This window comes from Gouania willdenowi, chromosome 10 (genome assembly GCF_900634775.1).
Source record: "Gouania willdenowi chromosome 10, fGouWil2.1, whole genome shotgun sequence".
NCBI lineage: Eukaryota > Metazoa > Chordata > Actinopteri > Blenniiformes > Gobiesocidae > Gouania > Gouania willdenowi.
Genome location: NC_041053.1, coordinates 4,778,791 through 4,805,813, shown reverse-complemented (window position 1 = coordinate 4,805,813; position 27,023 = coordinate 4,778,791). Strand labels below are relative to the sequence as shown.

The 27,023-nt window shown below is 39.6% G+C and overlaps 1 long non-coding RNA gene across 1 annotated transcript; it reads right to left on the bottom strand.

Moving 5' to 3' along the window:
- Positions 1-2,405: 2,405 nt before the first annotated feature.
- On the bottom strand, positions 2,406-26,625 carry LOC114471408 (uncharacterized). The gene is made up of 3 exons (XR_003674968.1): positions 26,613-26,625; positions 11,960-11,967; positions 2,406-2,568 (listed from the first exon to the last, which is right to left on the bottom strand). It is a non-coding gene; the product is annotated as an uncharacterized LOC114471408 (long non-coding RNA).
- Between the last annotated feature and the right edge of the window lie 398 nt (positions 26,626-27,023).

Below are 27,023 nucleotides of genomic sequence, written 5' to 3'. Positions count from 1 at the left end.
GGAGATTGGCACCGGCAGACCCCCGTGACCCTGATAAACGAGAATAAGCGGGTATGAAGATGGAGGGATGGATGGACAGTTAGATTGGTACATTTAGTTTCATTCTTTATTTGTAAAGTTAAACACTCCCACACACTGTCTCACACTTTTGATTTGTTACACATTCATTGGGATTTGAATGAGCCCTACAATGTATTTCATATCATATTGTGAGTTGACTATTTTATTACAGTTATAAGGGGCTAAATTCTCCTGAGTGTAGATGCTAGAAAACAAATGGTCAGAGGTTCACTTGTTTGGAGAACGTTATTGTCCTAATTTGTCTCTAAGTTCAACTTTTCTTCACCTTTTCTACAACTTACTTTGTGATTGCAAAATATCTGGCTTCTACTGGTGCTTCTAAGAAGACGATGAAGTTAGTGGTTTAACTTAATGGATTTGTGTTAAAAATTGCTACGTTGATTACTATATTTTGATTTCAACGTACGGTTTTCTTCATTAATTTGAATGAAAATCAATGACAAAACAACAATGAACCAAACCTCACCACAGTGAGGCACACGTACCTCTTTCTTTCACTGTGTTTTTATTGCAGAATTCTCTATCTTTAGTCACAACTTCCCTCTCAGGCATAACTTAATAAAAGATAAGTTCATTCAGTATATAAATGGGTAAAAGCCTTAATCCATGATTGGTGGGTTTAAATCCTTATAATTAGCATGAAGGTGTAAAATCTACTAAAACGCCTTTGAGCAAAGTCAGGTTCAGCTTCAGCACAAAAGAGAAAGAGAAATTTAATGATTACTTAAAATTAGAGGGCACTACATATATTAGCTGACTATAAAGAAGGCTAATTATTCACATCTTCACATCTGCTGCTAAAGATGTGAGAGAAATAACACATTCTGTTAAAAGATGAGACAATATTCACACTGAATTTTCCAAATTCAAATCCTTTCCAGAACCTGGAAACTAAAATACGTTGAAAAAATATTGAAGTTCATTAAAGACAATAATTTTGGGCAGCACAATATCAATAAAATACATTTATAAACGTTTTGATTATAGTCTAAGTAACACTTAGTTGATGGGCTACACGTGTGCTAAGTGTACGTTAGACCAGTGGTTTTTCATCTTTTCAGCCCGTGACCCCCAAAATAAAGGCTCCATAGACCATTGACCCCCACTGTAGCTGAAGGTGGTTGAACACAGACATGAACATTGAAGAACAGTCATGTGGAGACAGGACCACCTATAAGGGGGAATAAAGGGGAGTGATTTTTGGGGCCTATCTGAAAAATCATCAAAATGATGGTCCATTGTTAATAATCAGTTAATGGTGTTGTCTTTGTTTTTTTTTTTCTTGGCTCCCTTCAGTCTCCTGATTAGTGCACACTGTTCATCACCATTTGCTTGGAGGGTCCCAGACCCTGCTTCAGCTGTGTTTTGGTAATAAAACGCTTGATTAATTCTGCATTTTGGATTTCATAGGAGGTTCTTGCTAGTAAGACGATTCACTGAATCTGTGATAACCACATTTATTTATTGATCTAAATATTATTCACTGTTATCCAGGGAGTTTAGTATCATTTGTTCCATAGTGTATAGTCATCTTAAAGGTGTGAATCCGAATCTGAATCAGAATCAACTTTATTGACCAAGAATGTATGTTATACACACGAGGAACTTAACTTGGTGATCCTTGTTTTAATCAGAAATAAAATGAGTTAAATGTGACCAAAAGTGGTGGAAAAGGTAGTGAAATGTTGTTGCTGTTGTTTTTTTTTTAATTACAGAAATTGGTTCAAAGTTGCAAATGAAAGTGGCCATAAACTAACAGAAAAAGTGGCAAAAAGGGTTCAAAGTGTCTATCTTGTATAACCCAGGTAAAATCTATCTTAGTATATATTCATAAACTATAATAATCATTAATATTATATAGTATTTAACAGGTATAACTCACCTTTTATATAAATATATATAATTAATTTATGTATTTATTTACTGTCCTCAACAACTTCAACTCATGCATCAACACCTCTTTGAACTCTGTGGAGTAGAAATGGTCATGTGACCTTGCTCAACCAATAGTTACATCAGGGCAGCCATTTTACCTGCAACTTCCTGATTTTTTAAATGTATTTAATTTTTAATTTTTTGAATGAACTTTCACCGTTGCCACAATCACTGTGAAACGAAAAGAAAACCTGGATGAGATTATTTTGAACTCTGCTAACTGTTGGGGTTCCTCAAACTGAGCTGATGAAACAGAATACTGCAGTATTTGTAAATATTAGGGGTGCAACAATACACAAAAATCACAGTTTGATACGTACCTCGGATTTGAGGTCACGGTTCGGTTCCTCTTTTGGTACAGTATGGAACAAAATGCAAAACATAAATTTGCTTGTTGTTTATTCGAAACTTTAGTAAACCAACAATGTATTTAACATTATACAGAATATAAAAATAAAGTTAAAAAAATAAAATACTGTAGTGTTGTAAAGTGTTGCCTGGTAATAATAACCTTCTCAAACAAAAAATACATCAAATATTATAAAAAATAAGCTCCTCACTGCTTGTTTATCCACTGCTATAAAAACTCTGATGACAGTTGTTCTGAGTCGCTAGGCAGAGGCTGCTTAAATGCTGAGTCAGCTGTGTTTGCATTAAGGACATTTTCTTTCTTGTCAAGTTAGCATGTTCGTGGTGTTCCCGGAAACATACCAGATCTCAGCTGAACAACGTTGGCACACTGCTCTCGTTTTATCCACTGGTCTTTCTCCGTTGCAGTATTTCACCCGGAAGCCAAAGTGTTCCCAAGCAGGAGACTTTAGCGACAGGGGAGGGTTCTCCAGCTCTGGTTTCTCGCTAGCGTGAGCCATGATGTAAACGGGCTACACATGTAGCTGCAGGCGGAAGTAAACACACGCAACTTCCGTTCCGTTGCGGGAACTCATCCGTGCACAACCCTGTACCCGAAACGAACGTCCTGTACCGAAACGATTCAATACAAATACATGTATTGTTACACCCTTAGTAAATATTGTTTGGGTTATTTTTGTGAACTTTTTCTTCTATTGGTTTTGTAAATGTTTTTCTTAATCACTATAATACAAGCTACCACCACCATTTGTGCCTCTGTCTCTTCATTACTTAGTTACTCCAGAAGCTGAGTCTATTTATTGATTTTAGCTGATGCTAATGACACTGCTTTATAAATAATACTAATAGGCACCAGGCTTATGTTACACTTGACACGTGACAGAAATGTGGGGGATGGGCTAATGTAATTAGAAAAATAATAACAATTTGTTTAAACAGAAATAATGGCCACAACAAATTGTGAATGTGGTTAAATTGGCAAAAGTAAGCATGAAATATGGTGAAAAGAGGTTAAAAGTCACAATTGACACATACAACATTAGGTAGAAAAGTGATGAAAAGGGTGTTTTGAAAGTGGAGAAAATGTGCAGTAAAGGCATTGGAATTTGATGAAGTGGTAGAAAGGAGAAATGTAGAAAAAATTTATTAAAAAATGTAAAAATAAGAACAAAAAAAAAAAGGTGATATATATATATATTAATGGCGCGCCGTTATCGGCGTTAACGTGCTGCGTTAACGCGAGCCTCTTATCGGGCGATAAAAAAAATATCGCCGTTAATCTATTCTCAAAGTTGGGAGCTGGGTCTATACTACGCAAGCTATGATGTCTTTCACCGCGGATGTATACAGCACGGAGCCGAATTGCACTGTAGGGGAGGATAACGAGTCTTCGAACCTGTGTAAATTACCACATCCAACGTGACATGCTAACATGGATGCAGCTATGAAGCCACCGGGTTTGCTTCAGGGAAAATTTATTTTTAAAACGCTTCCCAATGGAAACTTCGACAAGTCAAAGGTTGTTTGCACCTTGTGCAATGCCGAATTAGTTTATTGTAGGAGTTCTACCAGTCTAAAGTACCACCTAAATGCAAAGCATCCCTTAGCTAATGCCGGGTCAAGCGCTGATAGAGCGCAAGGGAAGAGTCGTCGTCAAACTACTATGTTTGAGTGCAACCGAGGCAAGCCCATCAGCACAGCTCTATCAGCTAAGCTAACGAATCTCCTCGCTCAGTGGATTGCCACCAGCTGCCGGCCCATCAGCGTGGTTGAAGATGATGGGCTCGAGCTCGTTCTCCAGGCTGCCACAGGTGACCCATCTTACAAGCTACCTGCGAGGCGAACTATTATGAGGAGAATAGATGACCAGTACACCGCAAAGAAAGCCGCAAAGGATGCGAAGATTGTCGAGGCGAGGTGGGTAGCAGTCACGGGGGATCATTGGACATCTGTCAACAACGATAACTACCTCGGCGTTACTGTACACCTCATCGATGCCAGCTGGGAACTTCACTCCTTCGCTTTAGGTAAGATACGTCATGTGAATTTAAATTACATTATTTAATTGAATTACTTAATCCAGGGGTCTTCAACAGGGGGTCCGCGACCCCTAGGGGGTCCGCGGAGGTACTGCAGGGAGGGTCGCGAAAGTTTTGGTTAATTAGATATTTAAAAAAAAAAAAATAAATAATAATAATAATAATAATAATAAAAATAATTAGACATTTTTTAATATTCCCCCCCGCAATTTTTTCAATAAATTGAAATGTCTTTAAATACACATTAACATGAATCCAACACACTGTAGTGAACAGATAAATGGAGGCAGAAGATGTCTTTCAGTCAGCAATGCACACGTTCAGCGACACACAGGAGCTCTTTCAAGCTGGGCACTGGTTCATTCACCTGTCCCATCATACATTAGTGACTAATGTATGCCATCCATAGCTGGTTTGAGGATTCACTGCCCATACTACATGTATGTTTAAAATTAAAACATGAATCTGTCAATTATGTTAATAGTTCAGTATTGTATGCAAGATAACATATGTTTATGCATGCCAGTGGCACTAACAAGCATCAATAATTTTCGTTTCCACATTTATGTTGAACAAAAATGTCCATTTGAACAGCTTTTATGCAAAATGTTGTTACATGCAATTTGACAGACATTGTTGATCTTGGCAGGTATCAGTTTATTATGTTATGTTATGTTTATGAATGGCAGTGGCATGGCCACCCTACTCACTGTACCTTGCACATGTTTAAACTAAAAACAAGAATATATAAACCTTTGTGTTTTGAATGTCTTAGTATTGAATGCACAATAGTACATTTATACATGGCACTATAGGACCAGTTTAATATAAAACACAATTTTATATAATATATATAAGTAGGGGGTCCCCGCTCCATCTCTCCAGCAGTTTGGGGGTCCTTGGCCTGGAAAACGTTGAAGACCCCTGACTTAATCTATTACTTACCAGGACACAACGAATTACCACCACATTATGTTTGCTTCTTGATGATGCTAGTTTTTTACGAGTAGTAGTGCAATTTCGATGTCGGTTTTTGGTATTTACCATAATTACGATAGCACTTGAAGGCAGCATTATTCGGATCTACTTTTTTGTCCGTTAGGTGTGATGAAAACAGAAGAGCGTCACTTTGCTGAAGCGTGTGCCAGGCAGTTTCTTGACTGTAATGTGACTGTAATCACTTCATCACGACCTATTATGTTCAGTTCAAAATTAATGTTAAACAGAATAAACAGTTAGTAGGCACAAGTTCTTCTTATTGAACATGATTTATTTTCATCATCATTTATTATAATAGAACTGCTTTCTCAATCAGTTTGTGATGCATTTTGGAAACAGGAGATGAGCCCCTGGTCTAATAAACCCGTTCTCAAAGACTTCCTTTTAGTCATTATTTGGGTTGCACACATATTCCGCATGCCTTTGGGAGAATTAAAATTACCCATTTTAATCTAGATTAAAAAAATTAATCTGTGCCCACCTCTAATATATATATATATAAATAGGTTAAAATATGGTAAGTTGGTGTAGTTTCAGAAATAGGGTAAACATAGTGATTAAAATGATTATTGATAAAATTGGCTAAAAATGTTTTTCCTGAAGGCATCTTGCGACCTTCTTCCAATGTCTCACAACCCCAAATGTGGTCCTGATCCCAAGGTTTAGAACCACTGCGTTAGCCAATAGAGAGACAGTCTGACGCACTTCCAAACCCAAAGCCAGCTCAGAACCTGAACGATGACATTTCTCCAGGGCAGTCGGCCACTGACAACAAAGTTATTCACTTATCTGAGAATCTGCAGGTCAATCAATAAATGCCCTTTCACTTTGTGAGCTCAGTTTTTTTAAAGGATTTGACAAACCACTGAGATCTATATTAAGCTGAGCAAAGAGCAACGCACAGGTCAAACTGTCAATCACCCACTATGTTGTTGTTGTTGGTGGATGAATGGTGGAAATCAGTTTGGTATGAATTATTGTTAACATCAGCAGTAATTGTGTGATCAAAGCTGGTAAAAGTCGCCACAGTTCCCTCATAAGACAAAGTGGTTTTCCTCAAAAACGTATTTTTTTAGTTTTTCTCATTTTAAAATATATAATTTAAAATAGCCCATTAAATTTAAAATTAAACACTTCATGCTGTGATGCCCAATGACAAAATCCACAATGTAAAGATAAAATCCTTAAAATCAAACAACCCAACAAATTGGGAGAGTTAACAAACACACACAACTAGGGATTTAACGATTCACTCAACTCCCGATACGATTCAATTCACGATACTGGGTTCACGATACGATTCTCTCATGATTTATTTTACAAAATGGGACTGTAGACAAACAATGACTGAAAAATACTGTATTATTTTCCTTTTATTTTTAATTGTCAAAATAATCCCTTGATAAACTATTCAAAACAATGCAATTTAACTAAAAATAAATCTTGAATGAAATAAATAAAGGAATAATACAAATGAAGAAGAAACTTATTCATTTAAATTCTGGTTCTATAGTAAACAATGCAAAACTACATAATAGTTCTTTTTCTTTTTAAAAGTGCAACTGAAAATGTATTTTGTGCCTTAACAATTGACTTTAAAAAAAAAAAAAAAAACATCATTGCACTGATTTACGTCAGATATTTGTTTGGACCAGCAGAGGGCGCTGGTAACCAAGTGGTTGATTGACATGCAGCTAATCAAGCAGTGGAGAAGAGATGCTATGCTAGCAGACAGATCTAATAGAAAAACGTGACTTTTACAGATATTCACGTAATATTACAAATATTATTTCGGTGCTAAAGGGGTAATGAATCATTTATGAACATGTAACATTAACATGTAACAGTAGAAGGCGGCCAGAAAGAAAATAGTAGCAGATTCCGCCCGCTGGCACACTGCTGGACAAGAGAAGGGATAGATATATAGCGCCCTCTGCTGTTTACAAAAAGTACTGCGATTCAATTTTCAAAGTATCGATGTCAATCGTGATACCTATGAATTGATTTTTAACTGCCTTACGATTAATCGTTACATCCCTACACACAACAAAACGCTTAACAAGCTACAGTTTAAGGAATTATTCAAACAAAGTGCTGCCAGAAGACGCATTAGTTGTTCTGGCTTTGGATTTTAAAAAAAACAAACTTTTTTTTATTTAAAAAATCAAATAAACACATATTTTTCAATTATTATTTTACACATTTTCAACACCATTTTAACCAAAGTTAAGTTAAAGTTTTTAACTTCTTAAAATCCCTGAGTTTTCTGCACTGATGTGCATGGATTCTGTTTTGGTTTGGTCTCACAGTAGGAGACAAACCAATAATAATAATAATAATAATAATAATAATAATAATAATAATAATAATAATAATAATAATAATAATAATAATAATAATAATAATCAAAGTGAAGAGGAGTGTGTCATATTTTACTGGGCCGGTATAAGAACAGGTGGAAACAACAGCAGCGTTTGGGATTTGAAGGGTTTAGTGAAGGGAAAAGCACAGAGGGAAAAAATTTGGAAATCTGAGGGAAGACACTAACAGCCTTTGCCACTCTCACCCCACACTTGCGATTTGTGTTGTTTACTAATTGATGTGGATCGACGTTTAAAAGCAACTTCAAGTGGAAGTAATGATGGAAGGAGAGAAATGGGAAAACTAAGCCTTCTCATCCTGGAAGAACGAAAGGAAAGTTTCCAGAAATTAAGGCGCAGCAGCTTATTTATGATTAGGTTACAGTGTAAATTATTTATTACTTTTTTTTTTTCTTTTCTTTTTTCTTCTTTTACTTGTCTGCACATGCTGTCAAAGGTCAACACCACAGGAAGTGCAATCATTATGAGACAGCAATGCATATTTTGTTATTGCATTAAAATACATTGATTTATTTTAATGCTTAATTGTGACCATCACCAGCCCTTCCTAAGGAAGGGTAAGAAATCTTTTATTATAGGGAGGATATAAAAAGGGAGAGCAGTGTTACACCTAAGTGGAGGGGGAGGGGGAAGGGGAGGGGGAAGGGGAGGGGAAGGGGAGGGGAAGGGGAGCAGGGAAGAGAGACTCAATGTAGGAAATAGAAAAGGTGGGGATAAATAGATTGTTTTGCAGTGAGGGTGAGATGTGAGGTTGTAGAATATATTGTGCTTATTATGTTGTGTAATCCAGCCAGTATGGTGACAAGTGGTGGCTGTGAACAGGGGGAATGAGTGAGTGGTAGTACCTAAAGCAGGTATTTGGGATTAACGTGTCTAAAGTTAAGCCCAGTATGAGTTTTATCCCACATCCCAAGGCGTGCCAGTGCATCGTATACCAGTATATGTGCAAAAAAAAGAACGCTACTGCAAACCCAGGAACTGCCCTGGGCCCGCAGATGCAGCCAGGCCAGCAGAAAGAGCGGGGGCCAGGGAGCCCCAGGCAACCCCCCCGCGGTCGAGCAACCCCCCAGATGCCCCCAAGATCCCAGGCCGAGAGGCGGCCACCGCCCCCCACACACACATCCGAGGAAGCCCCAAGCAGCCGAGCACCGAGCGCATCCCCCCACCGACCCCAACCCCCAACCCCAAGGCCCCCCGCCAGCATCCAGCCCCCCGACCCACCCACACCCAAGCACCCAACCCCCCGAGGGAAGGGCCCAGAGAGCCCCCAGCAGAGGAGCCAAGGCCCCCGCCCAGCAGACGGCCAGAGCCGCGCGGAGCGGGCAGCCGGCCGGTGGGCCCAGAGCCAGCAGGGTCTGGACCCCAAGCCAGAAGGACCCGGAACGGAAGCAGCACCGAGAGCAGTGCCCCCAGGGACGACAACCACGCCCATAGTCGCCGAGGGCACCAAGGGGATGCTGCAAGCTACCCCGCCGGCCCTCAGGCGCACCGACCAAGAACCCCAGAGCGCGGCAGATCGCCTTTACTTGATGCCGCCCGCGCGGTGCTCCCCATCCAGCCTATGTGTATATATGTGTATGTGGTGCAATAGCTCCGGAGGGTGGAAGTGGTGGTCCCACCCTCCGGGGGGTGGTGTGTTGAGGTGTAATTAAAATTGGAGGGATTAGTAGGGCATCCACAGGTGGGAGTGCCGCCCCCGCACCACTACTTAGTAGCACAGGCGGCGGCCCCCTCCACCCCCAGCCCCACCATCCAGCCCCCCCAAGGGTTGGGTATGTGAGTGTGGTGCAACAAGTGGGTGAGCCAGACCAGCTGGGAGTGAGTGATGTGAAGTGTCCATGTAGGAGGCCTGTCTGGTAGGAGCCCGGCCCGTCCGCACGGCGGGCAACCGGAGAGGGCAGACGGCGCAGACGGGCACACAGCACCGCGGGCCCCAGAGACGCGCCAAGCAGCACAACCGGAGACCCCCCGCGGCACCCCCCCAAAGTGCGGCAGCCATACGGAGCACGGCGGGACCCCCCCCAGGCGGAGCTAGGCACCAGCCACATCCCCCAGCAGTCCAGGAGGCAATCCCCGTCGCCAGCCGGCCCAGAGCGGCCTGCCCCGTCAAAGCAGGCGGCGACCGTGCAGGAGAGAGGCCAGCTAAATTATTTATTACTTATTTTTAAAAAATCTTGTTTCTGTTCCTCATTGTGATTGTAAGAATGGTGTGAAACATGAAGCTCGCTGTGAAGGGCCGTTAGAAACTCTGCTGAATGAACAGCAGGATAAGCTAAGCTAAGCCTGCCCTTGTCAGAAGCAGGCTAGCTACACAGAATTAGTCTCTATGGCAACTGATGTGTTTTCTCTTTGATGAAACGGATGTTCCAGTTACATCATGAATTAATCTACAAAAAGCGTAAGGGTTGGCAGCTGTTTTTACCTCTTTCCTCTCGTGCGCCAATGTAAACAACGCATTTCCGTGCCGCTCTCGCGATACTTCAGCGTCTTCTTTGTTGGTGTTTTAGAACGTTGGCTCCACAGTCAGGAAGCGGCAGCGGGGCATTACCGGTCGGCGGACCGCGGCCGCATAGTTCCTTGCCCGTGTGCACAAATTAGGGTGGCAGCAGGGATGGAAGGCTTTGTTGTCGGGTGGCATTTGCCACCCTATGCCACCCCGGTAGATCCGGGCCTGTTTTTGTCTGTATTTCTTTGGGGCAAGATGACGTGTGGTTAACACGTAATAACTACCAAAGTTTTGTAGGACAGGACTTTATCGACTTCACTGATTTCTAAATGTTAGTCACGCTCGTCATGAATCATGATTCAGCTCTTATCTCGAGGAGCTTAAAAAAACTGCAGAATTATGAAAATGACCCCATTGGTTCGTGCTGCAACTCTTCCAGCAGTTTAAACAGATTTCACTAATGGTTCATTGAATGGACATTAAATGAGTCAGTAAGTGCTCGTCTGTTAGCCAATTAGCTTAGCACTCTGTACCAGGTAACAGCCACTATGAATAAGGCTTTGAAGAGCCAAATATGTGTTTGGGGTGGACGTTCAGTCACTGGAGGGGTTGATAAACACTACTGCAACACTAAAATGATCGCAAATGAATGGAAAAAAAAAATGCATTTTCTGTACAAAGTTCAAACAAAACCATTCATCAGAACAAAAATGAAATGAGAAAGAAATGGAGAAGTGAAGGTTTATGTTGAAAGGAAAAGAAAGCAATTAACAGTGTAAAGCTGTGGAAGAAGGACAAAGGAGACAGAAGGGAAAGGAGGAATCTGATTGGCTGTGGCCACCCCTAGAAATAATATTTTCAATTCAACATGGATTTCACATTAAGGCCTTAACTGTATCCTACTCAGTGATGCAAACAATAGGCCTATTGAAGAACAAACCCATAAACGAAGGTACAAAGTTGAAATCCAACAACATGATTCTAAGATTTCACAACTTTTACAGGAAGAAACATGGTGAAATGGAGGAGGAATATAAATACAAGTACTAGGGTGGTCCAACCTTGCATTTTGCTCCACATCTGGCCAAATTATTAATTTTATGCAAATTGATAAATATTTAGACGGTGCACAAAAAACTTTAGAATTGATTCATATTAGAGCTGGGCGATAAACCTGAAATATGTACGATATAAGTGTTTCATATCAGTCAATATTGATAATTATTGATTCGTGTTTTTTTTTGTTTTGTTTTTTAACTTCTTCAAAATAAGGACCAGAAGAAAAAGGCCAAATTCAAATACTTTATTTTAAACCTAATATTTAACAGTTAAAAAAAGGTCAACAAAATAATGGAAATAAACTAGAAAAAAATTCATTTAAAAAAATAAACTGTTCAATGTACAAATATAGACATTAAATAAATGCTTAATCAAACACATTTTATAAATAATCAGTGCACACCTGAGGTAGAACTAACATCTCTGACATGAAACAAACAGCAGGGTATGTATTATGGGGGCAATTTTGGCATTTATTTCCTTATTTACAATTACTTTCTTATTACTTACACTGCAGCTGAATCTTGTTTATATGATATCTGACAATGAGTTACATAAAGTTATGGTTGATAAATATTTCTCTGGTTTCCTATAATTAAACCAGATTAAGCTTTTTGATTTAATCATTAATTATTGAGAGCAGTACTAACAGTATATTCTAGTGTAGTAATCACAGTAATTACATTACTGTCTAATGGGGCCAGCTTTGTCTGTGAACACGTGAAATATAATTAAATTAAATTATTACACACAACGTGTGACATGTTTGCTTTTATCCTTTCATATGAGGTGTATTGACTGCTTCATATGATTCATTTAATGCAATATACATTTTACCTACATTTGAGTGTTGGCCTCTTGCATGCTTGCAGGACACATGTTTTCACAATTAGCCTTGACACCTCAGAAGCACTGCTGTTGGAATGTTATATTGACATATGAACCTTGAAAGTTTTACAGCTGTATGTCATAAACGAGTCTAACTCCAGCCTTTGTTTGTTGATATATGGGAGTTTTACCACCATAATAAACCTTTGTTGCTTCCTTTCTTTGTCCCTTAGCTAAAGCCTTAGACTCCACATGTTGGGTTTCAGGTTTTTCGTCAGATCCATATAAGTCTTTGCTTGGCTGTTCTTTCCACAGAGTAGCGTTCGGCTTTGCTGGACTCGGACTTGGAGTGTCTAACTCGGACACTCATTTTCACTTTGTTTTAATAAAATTTTATGTTTATATCAAGAAGGTGTCTGTGGAGAATTCTTCACATCATCACATCAACATTTAGATAAAGGGGAACCCACCACACATACAAGTGTTAAAATAAATAAATCTGTGGCTCTTTGTGGTTTGATGACAGTAAGCCGTGTACTTCTTCTTTGGTCGCTTCCTTTTACTCGCTCTGGTCGTTAGCGTTAGCTCTTAGCCCAGCCTAAAGCCTGATATATGGTTCAGCGTCAAATCGATTTCGTAGCCGCACGTAGCGCTCTACGTAGACGTAGACCCCTCCCCATAACCTGACGTGTGCCTCCCAAAAATCCTGACAAAGTGTCGAGGCGATGCAGAATGTAAGGGCTGTGATTGGTCCGCTCCAAACCTCAGCCCGAGTCTCTGGCATTTCCAGTCAACAACGCCATGTTTCAACTTTTAGCGAAGCGATACGAGAGTTGTTTCTACAGTGGATTGAGTCAAAGAGAGAACCGAGATGGACAGAAAGTGCTAGAGTTTTATTATTTTACTTCATCGCCAAACGGTGTCAACCACAGACAAAAGGTGTGTGTTTACTGTTATTATCACTACTCTGCCTCGTCTCTGTACCTACAGAGTGTGTGTGTGTGTGTGTGTGTGTGTGTGTGTGTGTGTGTGTGGGGGGGGGGGTGTGTTTCATCAACAGTAAACAATGACCAACATGCTGTGAAGGCTGCCAGAGGAGCAGACATGACTTAGGGCCCTATAAAATCTGTTTTATTTTTTGAAAATTCCATTTCATTCTTTCCCAAATTCTGTGTTTTCCACTTTATTTTTTATAAATTTCATTTTTTTTTTTTTAGAAATATTCATCATTTTTTTTTACAGAAATTATTATAGTTTTTAACTTGTGAGGAAACAAAATAAATACTAATAAATAAATAAAAAACTCAATATGTAAAGGAAAATGTTTGTCAAAAATAAAGTAGGATACAATTAAAACGTAGTTATAAGTTGTAGTGACATGGATTATTCTGACTGCTCCTTTTTAATTATGTATATGTCATATAAAGATGTATGAGAACAGCATGTATGTGTATATACGTATATATGCATATGTGTGTATCCATAAAATGAAGAGTCCGTCCTTAAGACTGCTCTACTGTAAAGTGCCTTGAGATACCATTGGTTATGATTTGGCGCTATACAAATAAAGATTGATTGATTGATTGATTGATTAATGTCACCATAATTCCTCTCAGGGATCAATGCTTTACTGAATCTGATCAGGTTTATTGATTCAGTTTTGATCAACTTAATTTAATTTAAATGGTCCTATCTTCTGTAGCTCTGATGAGATGTTGTTCAAATGTAACATTCTAATAACGTGGCTCCAACGGACTTTTATTCTGAAAACTGGAAGTTCCCACTGAAACGGTTGTAGTTGAAGTAGCTTGCTGACTGTGAATGTGTACCGACGAGGTACGGACAAAAGGCTGAAATAAAAAGAACTAAAGGACAACATGGACTGAGTAATTCTTAGTTAGCCAGACATAACAGTTCAAACACTGAGCAGGTGTAGATGATTAAAGCTGATCACGTTCTCACAGAGCACCGCTGCGCTACACGAAAAACGGACGAAACTTCACAGACACAGCAAAGTTAAACGAGCACTGATGGCTCTGTGTTTAGTCAGTGATGATTTACGTTGTTTTTAGACGATGTTAGTGGTGGTTTAGGCGGACCCTAATGACGTTATTAAGACAAGTTTTACAGAGCTGCTCTGTTCTCAACTCGCTGCTCCCCAGGGCCATGGATCAGGTTACCTCACTGTTCCCTCTCCGCTCTACGCTGGTGTTGCATGTTGCATATGTTTAAATCGAAAAATAAAGTGCACATTTGTAAAGCGTTATTTTTATGTTTGTGTCCAACAATACACACGTGTCGGTGGGTTAGCTTAGCATGCTTTAGTGGAGTTTCCAGCATGTATCTCGTGTTTTCGAGAAATTTGGGTGGATCTGCCGGAGGATCTTGGACTGGTTCACTTTGGTGTATGTGTGTGTGTGTGTGTGTGTGTGTGTGTGTGTGTGTGTGGCAGGAGGGGGAGCTGCAGCAGGGCACACTGACCACGCCGTTTCCTCAGCTCATCATTTCAGGTGATGAAACTACTAATGTACACAGCTGCCTACATCCCCCAGAATACCTTGTGGTTCTGGGTCAGGGGTTGTTTCCGGGTTTTTTCTACTGGAGTTCTGTGAAATAATTGAACATTCTATCGTACATATTTTTTATTGATATTGATTACATCTCTATTATGATATATGTCATTTTTGCTTTAGAACAATTTTATACCTGACATTTTGGTCAGGATATGATGCATAATTGTTCATTCCTGTGAACTCTGGCTAAGCTGTGTTTATTGGTAAAACATGAAACACATTTTTTTGGTTATATACATTTCCACTACAGGTACCCTTGAAGCAGTGCTTAATTTGTAAATCATCAGGTCCCAGAACACAGACCGGGTGTTGTTCTGGCAGAAAGAGGAAGTCAAACATGTCACAGAATACATTTTTTTAAAATTCCTTTTGCTAAGTAAATGGGCCAGTAATATCATATGAACACAAACAACCAATTAACCAAAATCTTTGATAAAAGAATGCTGAATCAGCTTTTATAAAGCAATCATCTGTTACTGAACACATTTGTCTCTCACTCTGAGTGACAGCTGTGTTTCAGCACCAAGGACAGCGCAAAATCACTGCAAATTTAGCCACAAAGGTCACTAAGCTTTCTAAACACAAAAACTCACAAATACTAAATATTTCCAAACTTTTACACCCATATGGCCATAACTGCTCTGATGAATCAGCAGAAAATGAAACATGTGCTTATCTTTTATTTGTCCAAAAGAAAAGGAGAACTTTGTATTCTTGCAACTGTTTTACACATTTCACAGCTGAGGCCTGCTTTTTCTTTCATAAACCTAGAGCAGCAGCTCATCTTAGCTTTGAACTGAGTCTCTGTCTTAATGTCTATATCAGAACTTTAACCGTGGTCTCCTTCTCTTCTCTCTGTCCCTGAGTCGTCCTCATGTCTCCTGGATAGTTCTCCTACTGAGTCCTGTCTGATGGAGGCAGGTTCTCCTGCATTAGCATCATTGCTGCAGGTGCTGCTACGAGCTACACTAACTGCTGCTATTGCTGCTCTTTTCTGTCATTTCCACAGAACAAACTTGGTCTTCTTTACCTCAGACTGACTTAACAAACCTCTTTATATTCAACTGCATTTTTTAGCCATAGTCGAGCTTCTTTTCAGCTAACAGAGAAACAACTTTTGTGCAAAATCACACTGTAGACGTAGTGTGGGCGTGGCATAACTTTATCCCCTCTCCCTCACTCGTACTCAGTTTTTACATTCAGTTTTGTGTGTACAATGAAATTTCCAGTGATTTCAACTCAATAAAAGACACAGCTGTACAAATATAATACTTTTTATCAAAAAGCGGTGAGGAAGAACACTATGAGCATTTAGGGGTGGCTCTTCTTTGGGAGTCTTTTCACATGGAGAACATTCTTCCAAAAAGTGAGAACTCAGTGACAGTGAACTTGGTCACAGAATGCTAGACATTAGCATTATTGCAGTAAAGATAAGCACTCACTCTAAACACTGGGGAAACACAAGCCGTACATCAAGGCCTGAAGTGTGAAAACAAAGAAAGGGCTGATTAAAATGGAAAGCTGGAGCGGCTTCGCTCCAAAGCTGCTCTAGCTTTCTAATTTGATGGACCATATGCTGTCAAAAATCCCCCAGACCATTACAGCCACGTTTTTTCTCCAATCAATCAACCCTGACTCCTCTGAACTACAGACAGCTTCATTTTCATCTTCTCACATATTTGAGAGCAAGAGAATTTGATCAGTGATTACGGAAACTATTCCAGGCACAGAGATGACTTCAGACCATCACTCAAGCTCTACAGGTACATCAGCATAGACTTCATTCTGCTCACTTTTCACTCCTTGACCTTTACATCAGACCTCTGTTGGACTTTAAATGCATCACAAACCTTCAGATCTGTGTTCAACTCCAACCTGCAACCAGTGGCTCACGTTCAAATCTTTATTGCTTTCTCTTTGGTTTCTCATAAGTTTAGCCAAAAACATTAAGAAAAAGTCAAATCATTTTTTTCCTGTGCAGTGCTTTCCTGGCCATGTGCTGCAGCTGCCACCCTCCCCTAAAAAAAAGGTAATATAAAGTACTTTGAACATCATCTTACACAGTGACAAGCAGTGAGGGTAGGCAGAGCCTCACCTGTCATAGTGGCATGTAAAATATTACAGTTATAAGAAAAATTTAATTGACTGCTCTATACACCCTTCCTTGTGATGACAGCACTTGAGCTAGAAACGCGCGCTGCCATTTCACGATTGAGATTTTGCAGTCTGGCAGATTTTTATCTTAGAATGCCCAAATCCTGCGTAGTATTTGGCTGGCTGAACGAAAATATATCATTTTACAGAAAACCTACAGAAAAAGGCGAGAAATTGGAAATTATGGATCCAAGCACTGAGGCGAACCAACGACGAAAGAAGTACATGAAGCCCAAAATCAAAATGGTTGTATGTTTGCAGTAGACATTTCGTTCATGGTAGATTGAGTATTTTGGGGATCTAATTTCTTCCTGACTGATTTTATGACATTGATTATGAATTAACCTATATTTCAATTATAATTTATTCAGTAATGACTGAAATGTCTATGGCTAGTCTATAGCTATAGGTCTAGGCCTAACTAGAGGGCTTTCATGCTGGGTTTACACCTAACTATGATGCTTTACGAATATCATTTTTGTCGTCATTCTAGACATTTTTAACTTCACTTAACAAATCAAAATAGAGTGTGTTGATTCTTGGCATTTGCGTGAATCGTGCCATTAATCTTAACGCATAGTAACAGGCAAGGGCGGACTGGCGTACGGGCCATGAAGAGAGGAAAAAAAAGGGGGAATGAACATACCTGTCAAGGATCACGTTTTGACTGGGAATTTCCCGTATTTCACCCCTTTTTCCTGCCATCATCCCATATTAGTATTTTATCGTAAAAATCCTATTTAATGTAATAATAATTCAAACATTCCTCTGCCTCACTAAACTGAACGCTGTCACTTGCCTCACGAGAACTGCCACCTGAAATTGCCTGAGTGGCCGTTCTCACAAGATTAGTGCCGACAGTGGGAACAAACCAGGAAACAACTCAGAAGAGAGATGAAAAAAACAAGGAAGTCACGTAAACCACGTAACTTTTCTTCATATCGGTGCTTGGCCTTTGGCTCTAATCTGCTGAAATATTCACAAGACATTGAGTAAAACCTTTGCGTTGTCCGCGGTCAATAGCGTAAATAGCGGTTGTCAAGCAAAAGCATACCCCTCTTAAAATGGTGGCGGGCAATGCTAGGTCATGTCCCGGATGCTGATGTCACCGCAAAAAGGTAAATGAATGTATTTTCTGTCTGATTTCAATGGTTTCTAAAGCTAAGTTCTCTCAGAAAATTTTGAATAACAATATGCTGAAAGGTTAGGATTAATTTATGACAAATTATGCCAAAAACAACTACATATTGCAGCTTTAAGCATGTTTTGCATGATTTCAGGAAGTTCAATGGCCTGTAATGAGATCTGATCAGGGATGAAACAGAAACAAAAGATGGGTAAAATCTAGGAATTAGGAACATTATAAAATGAAAAATTGGAGGCTCTACAATCCTGTATACATTATAGATCTTACATGAGAAATGTTTTTTTCTTTTTACATTTCAGTGTTTTGAGTAAATCTGTCCATCAGCATCTGCAGTGAAGTTTTGTGCTGCATGTTCACATTTCGCAGGTTTGAATCTCCTTTAAAGGTCATTTTATGATGAAAAATATCAAATAGATTTTTATTTTAGACCAAATACACTTTAAAGTTATTCTCAAAGAGAGGATAAGTTCAAAGACGACTTGCAAATAAACACTTTATTTATTTATTTATTTTCAGAAAAGCCAACACATTGAAATAGATCTTTACACAGGAAAAGAAGAGTTTTGGATGCCAGATGCTGTGCCAATCTCATGGATTTTCCGTGATGTACTGGAGGCTTAGCAAAGAAAAATCATCTTTTTTTCGTTAAGGACCTGCAGGTGCCACACTCCAGAAGATCGAATCCACCATGGCAAGGCTTTGATATTGTGAGAATGAGAAGAATGTTAACGTATTTGGATCTATGCTTTCTCAACATAGTCACACAGCTTACATAATTTATACCAACTGAGAAGTAGATGTAAAGGAGCAGCTAGACTGGACACAGTTGGAGAACAGGGGGTCAGCGGTGCAGTCACATTCACAGTCACCGGCCAATTAGAGCCTCTCTCTCAAACAGCCTGAGCTGGAAGTGTAAGAAAGTGCACATTCAGGCTCGAGACTCACACACTCACTGGGGACACTGGCTGCAGTTCTGAACAGTAAAAGATGTTGTCAGCTGAAAAGTTGGAGCTGAAGCTGAAATGCTTCCAAGTTCTTGTTTTTAAACCGAGAAGAAAAACAAATCTGCCTATTTAACCACATGGATCAATACAAACTGATAGTAGGTCAAGGGTTCTCAATCTTGGGGTCAGGACCCCATTTGGAGTTGCAAGACACTGGGAGGGGGTCGCCAGATGCCTTCAGTAATAACAAATTTCACCTTTAAGTACAAAATGGTATTAACTTGTGAGAATAAGTAAATGGTAACTAACTGTAATTCAAGTACAAATATCAAAAACAAGTGGTACGTTTATCAAACAGTCAAATTAATTATTGTTATTTTTTTAAGTTTAACTTTTGCTTCTGCAACAGATTCTGTCTAGTTCTGAAATTATTTTTAAAAAGTAATCACATACATTGAGGAATGAGGTAGTTTAACAAGGTTTGATGTGGTTCACTGACACCGAGTGACTGGCCGTTTACGTGCTATACAGATGTTAGCACAATTAAATACTTTTCTCATTAAAAAAAAAAAAAAAAAAAAAAAAAAAACATGATTAAAAAAATTGATTCAGGACTTTTTGGGATGATATATTAATTGCAAAATATTGCCATATATCACCAAATTGATTTGACGATATATGGCCGGGCTACGGGACTCAAAACGCCACTCACTGTTCATGTTCTTGTTGTTATGTACACTTGTTAAAATTTCTCCTCTGTTAGCCGTGAACGAATCAGCCTCAAATTTGGTAGCTATAATCTATGGATGTGTACGCATCAATGCTCAGAGCTCAATTTTTGATTTGGGGCCCACCCGCTTTTTTTTTTTTTTTTTGGCAATTCCCATCAAAGTTGTTTTCTCATTTATTTGTGAGTCAAATATTGTGACAGTTGGAGGTACCAAATCATTGATACATTCCAATATATGAACGGGGGCACCAGGGGGCCCCATTTTTCAAATGACTACTCGTTTGTTAATGCTAGTTGAATCGGGCTGTAATTTGACATGGATGTTCTATGAGCAGATGTCAAGAACCTCTCTGAGACCTTTTTGAAAAGGGGGGATTGGAGGCTCACCCCCTTTTCCATCAATTTCTAAATTTTATCGGAACACAGTCGTGTGATATATCATTTCAAATGCAACTCAATGTACATTAAGATTTTACGTTGCACAATTTAATTTGTTTTACTCGGTGGAACCGAGTCATTTGACTGAATTCTCGGTACGTGCTATTCGGCGTAGTTCATCCGAACTTGTTTCTCACACCCTTACTGCTAACACACACACCACACATCTTAATCATTTTTATAGTACGTTAAGCTTCATCCATCACAGAAAGTGTTCTTCGCTCCGAATATTCTTTAATGGTTTCCCGTATGTTCATAAAGCAGTGGTTTTCAAACTGTGGAATGCGCAATTCAAGACTCCATGACTGATTAATTTAATATTTATTTTCATTATTACTTTATTAATACTATTGTAAAATATGTGCACTTTATTCTTGCTGGAGCTTTCTTCCTGTTTAAAGGACTTCATTGTTCCTGACACTGCTCATGTGGAAATGTTAGGATCTCAGATGGTGCGGGATAAATAAAGTCACTATTTTGTGTAGTCGTTATGTTTGCTAAGATGATAAATGTGTCTTAAATACTGATTGTATTTAAGACCATTACCATCCAGTGACCATCATCTGACTCTGCTGTAATCATTTCTCCAGGGCAGCGATAAAGAAAGATTACTATAGCTGCAGATCTAGATGAGTGATGGCTCAACATGTCTACTGATTAATTCATAGCTTTCATTACACGCTGTAAAATGTGTTTCTTGTACAAAGCCTCCCCTATCCTTTAATTAAAGTCTATAAAAATAAGACAATGTATGTAAAAATGTTGAGGTGCTCTAGTATTTAAACCAAAATGTTTAGCAACCCATGGACATTTTGAAGTGTAATTCTACCTGGTTGGTAATCTGCTTTATACTCATCATAAAACAAAGAGGGATTGGCTAAGGCGCTGCTCTTCAGTCTAAACTGAGTTTGATTAAACTGAAAAAGTCAGCATGGTCAGAGGGCGTGGCTAAGCCAGGCATCATTTTATTATCCTGGATCTTTTAATTCCACTTTGGTAAACTACCCATCAGGTACAACTTTATACACATACACCAGATTTCCTCTGGATGTGTAACTACTCTGTAACGTCTCCATTTTCCGCTGTCCATCAATCCCCACCACCTCTGTCTATGATGTGTATGTGTAGCAGCGAGGACTCGGAAAATCCCGCGTGTAATTGTGCGATAAAGTGAGTTGTAATGAATGCAATTAAAGAGAAGCACAAAGCCAAACAAACAGTTGATAGTGTCTTTGGAGCAGAAGGAAATCAACTCAGTCCTGTCCTGTGTTTTTGGAGATTATTGTGATCAAACCAGGGGTGGGGCTTCAGGGCCGCTAGGGTCTGGCACGCCCCTGAAGGGAGGTAGGACTTAAGAGAGCCGGGCCTCTACCACGGCTCAGGGGAGCTGGAGAAGGTGGGGCCTCCCATGACTTGTGCCCAGAGGCGCCCAGAGTATAGGCACAGTCTGTTTAACATCACCCATCATGCAGATTCATACAGGGGTTATAGAGACCCATTTCATGTGACGTATGATTACTAACTTAGGTACATGTGCGCACAGGCAACAGAAGCGATTGTATCAATGTAATCGCTGCTGAGGCGATGGTTCACAGGAGCCGACGGAGCGATATCTCAGTATGGATCCAGTAAAAAGAGACCATAAAAAGCTGTAAATGGATGCATTTGCAAACGTGGGACAGTGAGGAGGAGACTTAATGTAGAGATGGAAACTCAACCAATAAAAATGATCAGAATAAGTGGAAATACAACCTTCGTTAACAGCCGGCACAGCAGCCGTCCTACCTGCCCGTTCATAACAAGTAGTTCTAAGCAACTTAATGCTTTTCAGTTTTCTTTTGTTTATACACTGGGTTATGTATAAATGTCTGGCCATTGAACATCAGGTCAGGAGCACACATCGGATGACCACTCATTATACTGCATTGATCCCGCAATTGTTCACCAGTACTTAAAGTGAGTTTCCTTAAATAAGTGGCCGCGTCCTCAGGTGACAAACTTTCTACATACTACAAACTATCTACAAGCCTTAACAGCGGTTCATTCATTGACATTTTTCAATTTTTCAAGCGTCACATACAGGGTGTGTCAGAGAAGTAAACATTTTCTCATAACCTAATAAACAAACTTAACTCAGATGAAAATTGGATCCTGGAACACTGTTTAAAGTTAGAAAGAATAGAAGTAATCAGGACTAAGAATTACATGTACTGTAAAGAAAACATGTTTTACTGGCATGCATGCTTAATGTAAACAAATCCCACACCCCACAAACTGTATAGTGCACATTTTAATGGTTGAATACCAGCTACTCATGCCACTACAATTTCATCTTCTTTTCAGATCCTCTTTGGTCGTCCTGAGTCAGCAGCAGACACCAGATAAATATCTACATGTTTGTTTGTTTTTTTCTAACTAATTTTACAATTTATTTTCAGATCCTATTGTTTGGTTTGCGCCGTTCTGTTTGTTTTTTCCAATAACAATCATGCTAACATAAGCACATAGCCTATTGTTGAATGACACGTCACAATATAGTGTTCATGGGAAATGTAGGATTAGTACAACCAGCAGTGTTGCCAGATACACATTATGTTTTAAAGTCTAAACACAAACAAAAACCCTCAAATTTCTTGGTGGAAAACAGCCCAATTTGGCAACAATGACTTTCCGCAGCCTGCCGATTCAAACAGACACAGCAGTGGTGTTTAATTCTTCAGGAGCCAAAATAGCGAGTAACGCTACAATGTTACCCGCCAAACTTGGCGGGTGTTAAATTAAAGCCCTGGTCACATATGTAATCATGGTTACGTCAGTCACGTGTCATGTTTGTTGTCCCGCTCATTCTCAAAGTTAAAACTAATTAAAAACCAGTTGAGGATCACAGTGGGACAGGAGAGAATGAGTGGACTTGTCATGTTGTCCATCATCGTGGACGAGTTCATGGTCCCGTCGTCTGCCCTTCATATAGTGGTGAGTAGGTCTAAAGTACTTCAATATGAAATAGTGGTTGTGAACATGTGGGCCACTGTGCCAGTTTTACTAAACTTTATAGCTACTGAAACAGGCTCTGAGTGGAAATGGTTAAAGTGGGTGTCAGAATGATGTGGTCACTATCTGTGGTGCTGAGATGTTTTGAATTTGTGTTGTTTTATTATTAGTGACCATGTAGCATTTTTTTTTTTTTTTTTTTAAGCCAGTTTAGTGACAAGTGTGAAGCTTAGCTATAAAGGTGGTGGCTGTGGACAGGGGGAATGAGTGAGTGGTAGTACCTAAAGCAGGTATTTAGATTTACCATGTCTAAAGTTAAGCCCAGTGTGAGTTCTATCCCACATCGCAAGCCAATGCATTGTAGACCAGTATACGTGCAAAAACCGCTACCTCAAACCTAGGAACTGCCCCGGGCCTGCAGATGCAGCCAGGCCAGCAGAAAGAGCGGGGGCCAGGGAGCCCCAGGCCACCCCCCCCGGCCGAGGAGCCCCCCAGACGCCCCCAAGATCCCAGGCCTAGAGGCAGCCACCGCCTCCCACACACACATCCGAGGAAGACCCAAGCACCCGAGCACCGAGCGCATCCCGCCACCGACCCCAACCCCCAACCCCAACCCCCAACCCCAAGGCCCCCCGCCAGCATCCCGCCCCCCCCACCCACCCACACTCAAAAATCCAAACCCCCGAGGGGAGGGCCCAGAGAGCCCCCCACCCGAGACCCCACCAGGGGAGCCAAGGCCCATGCCCAGCAGACGGCCAGAGCCGCGCTGAATGGGCAACCGACGGTCGCCCGCCGGTGGGCCCAGAGCCAGCAGGGACTGGACCCCGGGCCAGAAGGACCCGGAACGGAAGCAGCACAAACTTTATTATTTGGGTTTAAAAGTCCCGATCATTTGCCCCGCCTCCGGCCCACCTCTGATTTGTTTCGCTAGTGGATTCAACCATGAACAAGGTCAATATTTATATGTGAAATACCTGTCCAGGGTGGAGCCCCGCCCCCTAGCGCCTGAAGAAACCTGGAGATAGACGCCAGGTGACCCCAGACACCCTGATAAGGAGCAAGAGGTTCCAAACATGGATGGAAACACAATCCGCCTTGAACACGGAGTGTTTTATTTTGAAAAAAAAACAATTCATGCATAATTGTTCCGGCATCCGGGAAATATAGAAGTTCTGTATAGACTGTATAGACAGACTGAAGGAGTCGTTACTCAGCAGTGATGGAGCACATATGGACTACATTGACTAGAATGGAAATGTATCAGCTCTGTTGTTACGCAGCAAATACACATCCAGTGGAAATTAGGGGTTTATGCGTTCACACTGTCCATATCCATGTTTGTGAACACAGTCTAGATAAGAGATTCCTTTCTTGGGAATTCCATCAGATTATAATTAACTCTAAAAATGATCTTAAAGTAAAACCTTTGAGGCTGAACAGTTTTGACTCAATATCTTTGTTTTCTACAACTGGAGGTGTTTTGTTCATTTTATTAGCCACGTTTATTAAAAGAAAATGAGTATTTATTGGATATACTTGGAATAACATGATCGACTTTTTGTTTTATAAATAATTTTCTATTCCTACACTTCACACACTGTAAATCCAGTGAATGACATGTTAAACCAAATTGTTTGTAACCATTAAGAGCAAGTTTAGTTATATTCAGGAGGGATTATTTCCTCTGCTCTGAACACTCGAGCGAGGAAGGAGCAAAGCTACAGGATAAAGATAATGATGCCATGACTACTATCTTTATTCCCCAAGCGTAAACACAATTTATCACAACTTTAACTGTACAACACGCCATGCTTTTGATCCTTCTGAAAGTTATGCATTGGGGAATATTCCCACACACTTAAGATATCAAATTTAATCAATATTATCAACCATAATAAAAAAAAGTGTCACAAACTGTTATCAATAAAACCACTTGATATCTTCTATGCACATGTGCTGTTTACAGATCTGCAAAATTCATTAGCTACTTTTCTCCCTCTCAATTTTTGATGTTTCTTTAATGCTCTGCACTCCACCATTCGTCAGGAGAAAGTTAATGTGCTTAACGCCTTTGAATAATTCAGACACACTGAGGTTGTTTTATGTCATCTGGAAGTTCTTAGGACAAATTTTGTGGATCTTTCACAATTCTATTTATTTTTGTTTATATAATGATAAAATAATTACTTAATCAGTTTTTATGTTTGTTTTCTTTTAATTTTAATAGTAGACATGGCAACATATTTGTTATTTGATTATTTGTAATATCTCAGAATGCAATTATTTACTTTGGCTCTGTTTACGAAACAAAAAGTCGTACGTTCTTAGTGGCGAGAGCGCAGGTTGGCATTAAACAAGAGAGCATGGCTGTGTTGTTAATGTCCCACTAAAGTAACACTCCAAACTCAATGAGTATATACTGTCTACTACAGTGTTTCAAGGGGGAGAGAGAGAGAGAGAGAGAGAGAGAGAGAGAGAGAGAGAGAGAGAGAGAGAGAGAGAGAGAGAGAGAGAGAGAGGGAGAGAGGGAAAGAGAGATTAACAAATAAAGTGACTAAAAACTATAGATATAAATCTATTCACACTAAAAATGGGGTCTCCTGAAATTTCGGAAAAATTAAAATAGATTTTTAAAATGTTCTAATTATATTATAAAAACAACATACAATCTCACACAATAAATTAACTAAAGAAATTAGGATAAAAAAAATGTAAAAAAAAAACACATTGAACAAAAAATTCAAGACGAACAAACAAAAATTAAGATTACAATTGTGACTTTTTTTTCTTTTTATTCTTTCACTGGCTCTGTTTTTTTTTTTTTTTTTAATGGCCCTAATCCTCTTTAGTATCATATGAGCTCAAATGTGATAAAAAACAACTTGAATAAAAAAATGTCTTTGGGATCTCCAGAAATTCTTGATATCAAAATGGGGTCAAGGTCAAAAAACGATTGTGAACCACTGCAGTAAATACTATTTATCTCCACTTATTTCCAAAATGATATTCTTTAAAAATGTGTGTTATCACTCATTCAAATTTGTAGTTGGACAAAGGGGGGTACATGGATACAGAAATGAGAAAAAGGGATACTATTATTAGGATGGTGAGCGTTCCCACTGAAGTATATTTTCAAGTTTCCCAAGATGCATTTGGAACCTACAAGGACAAAGACTGAGGCTAAATATCTCTGTTGATTTTCCACCTTTACTTTAAAAGTTCTGAAAACCTTTAAAGTGAGAAATTGACCAAGTAGAATATCAACATGTGCTCATTTGATCCATAAAACTCACGTTTACACACTTCATTCACATATTTCACAGATTTTTGGTGATCCTTCATAGTGCTACTGACAAAACTTTTGGTTAACTTCAAAACAAGAGCCCGATTTACAAAATAGTAATAACAAAAATATATATAGATACTTGTGATTGTTTATGTAGAGCAGGGGTCACAACCCAACACTGGCTCTCTGGCACTGCTCAGTGTTATAACGACCACAGCTTTTATCTACTTCTTTGGTTTGATTTATTGGGTTTTGAGTGACAGCTTCGCCCATAATTCCCACAGCGCTGTAGCCATGTTCCTACGAGTGACATGACATTTACAGTATGTGTCAAAAGTCAAGGATACAGTTTTACACATTCAAGCACACAAGCGCGATTAGGAGCCCCGTCAACATAGAAAGTATCTGTAATGACGTAGAGCGCACTGCATTGTAGGAAAGCCGGCAACGGCCCAAACCAGGGCTTTAAAACCAGGAAAAGAAGGACAACTTGTTTCTGCTCCATTATTGAATGTTTTTAAAGAACAAACAGAGAAGTAATAAGTTAGTGAGAACTCACATGCAGATATACACGCACACACACTATCAAGGACAGATAACAGTGGCGCCAACCTTTCCTCCAC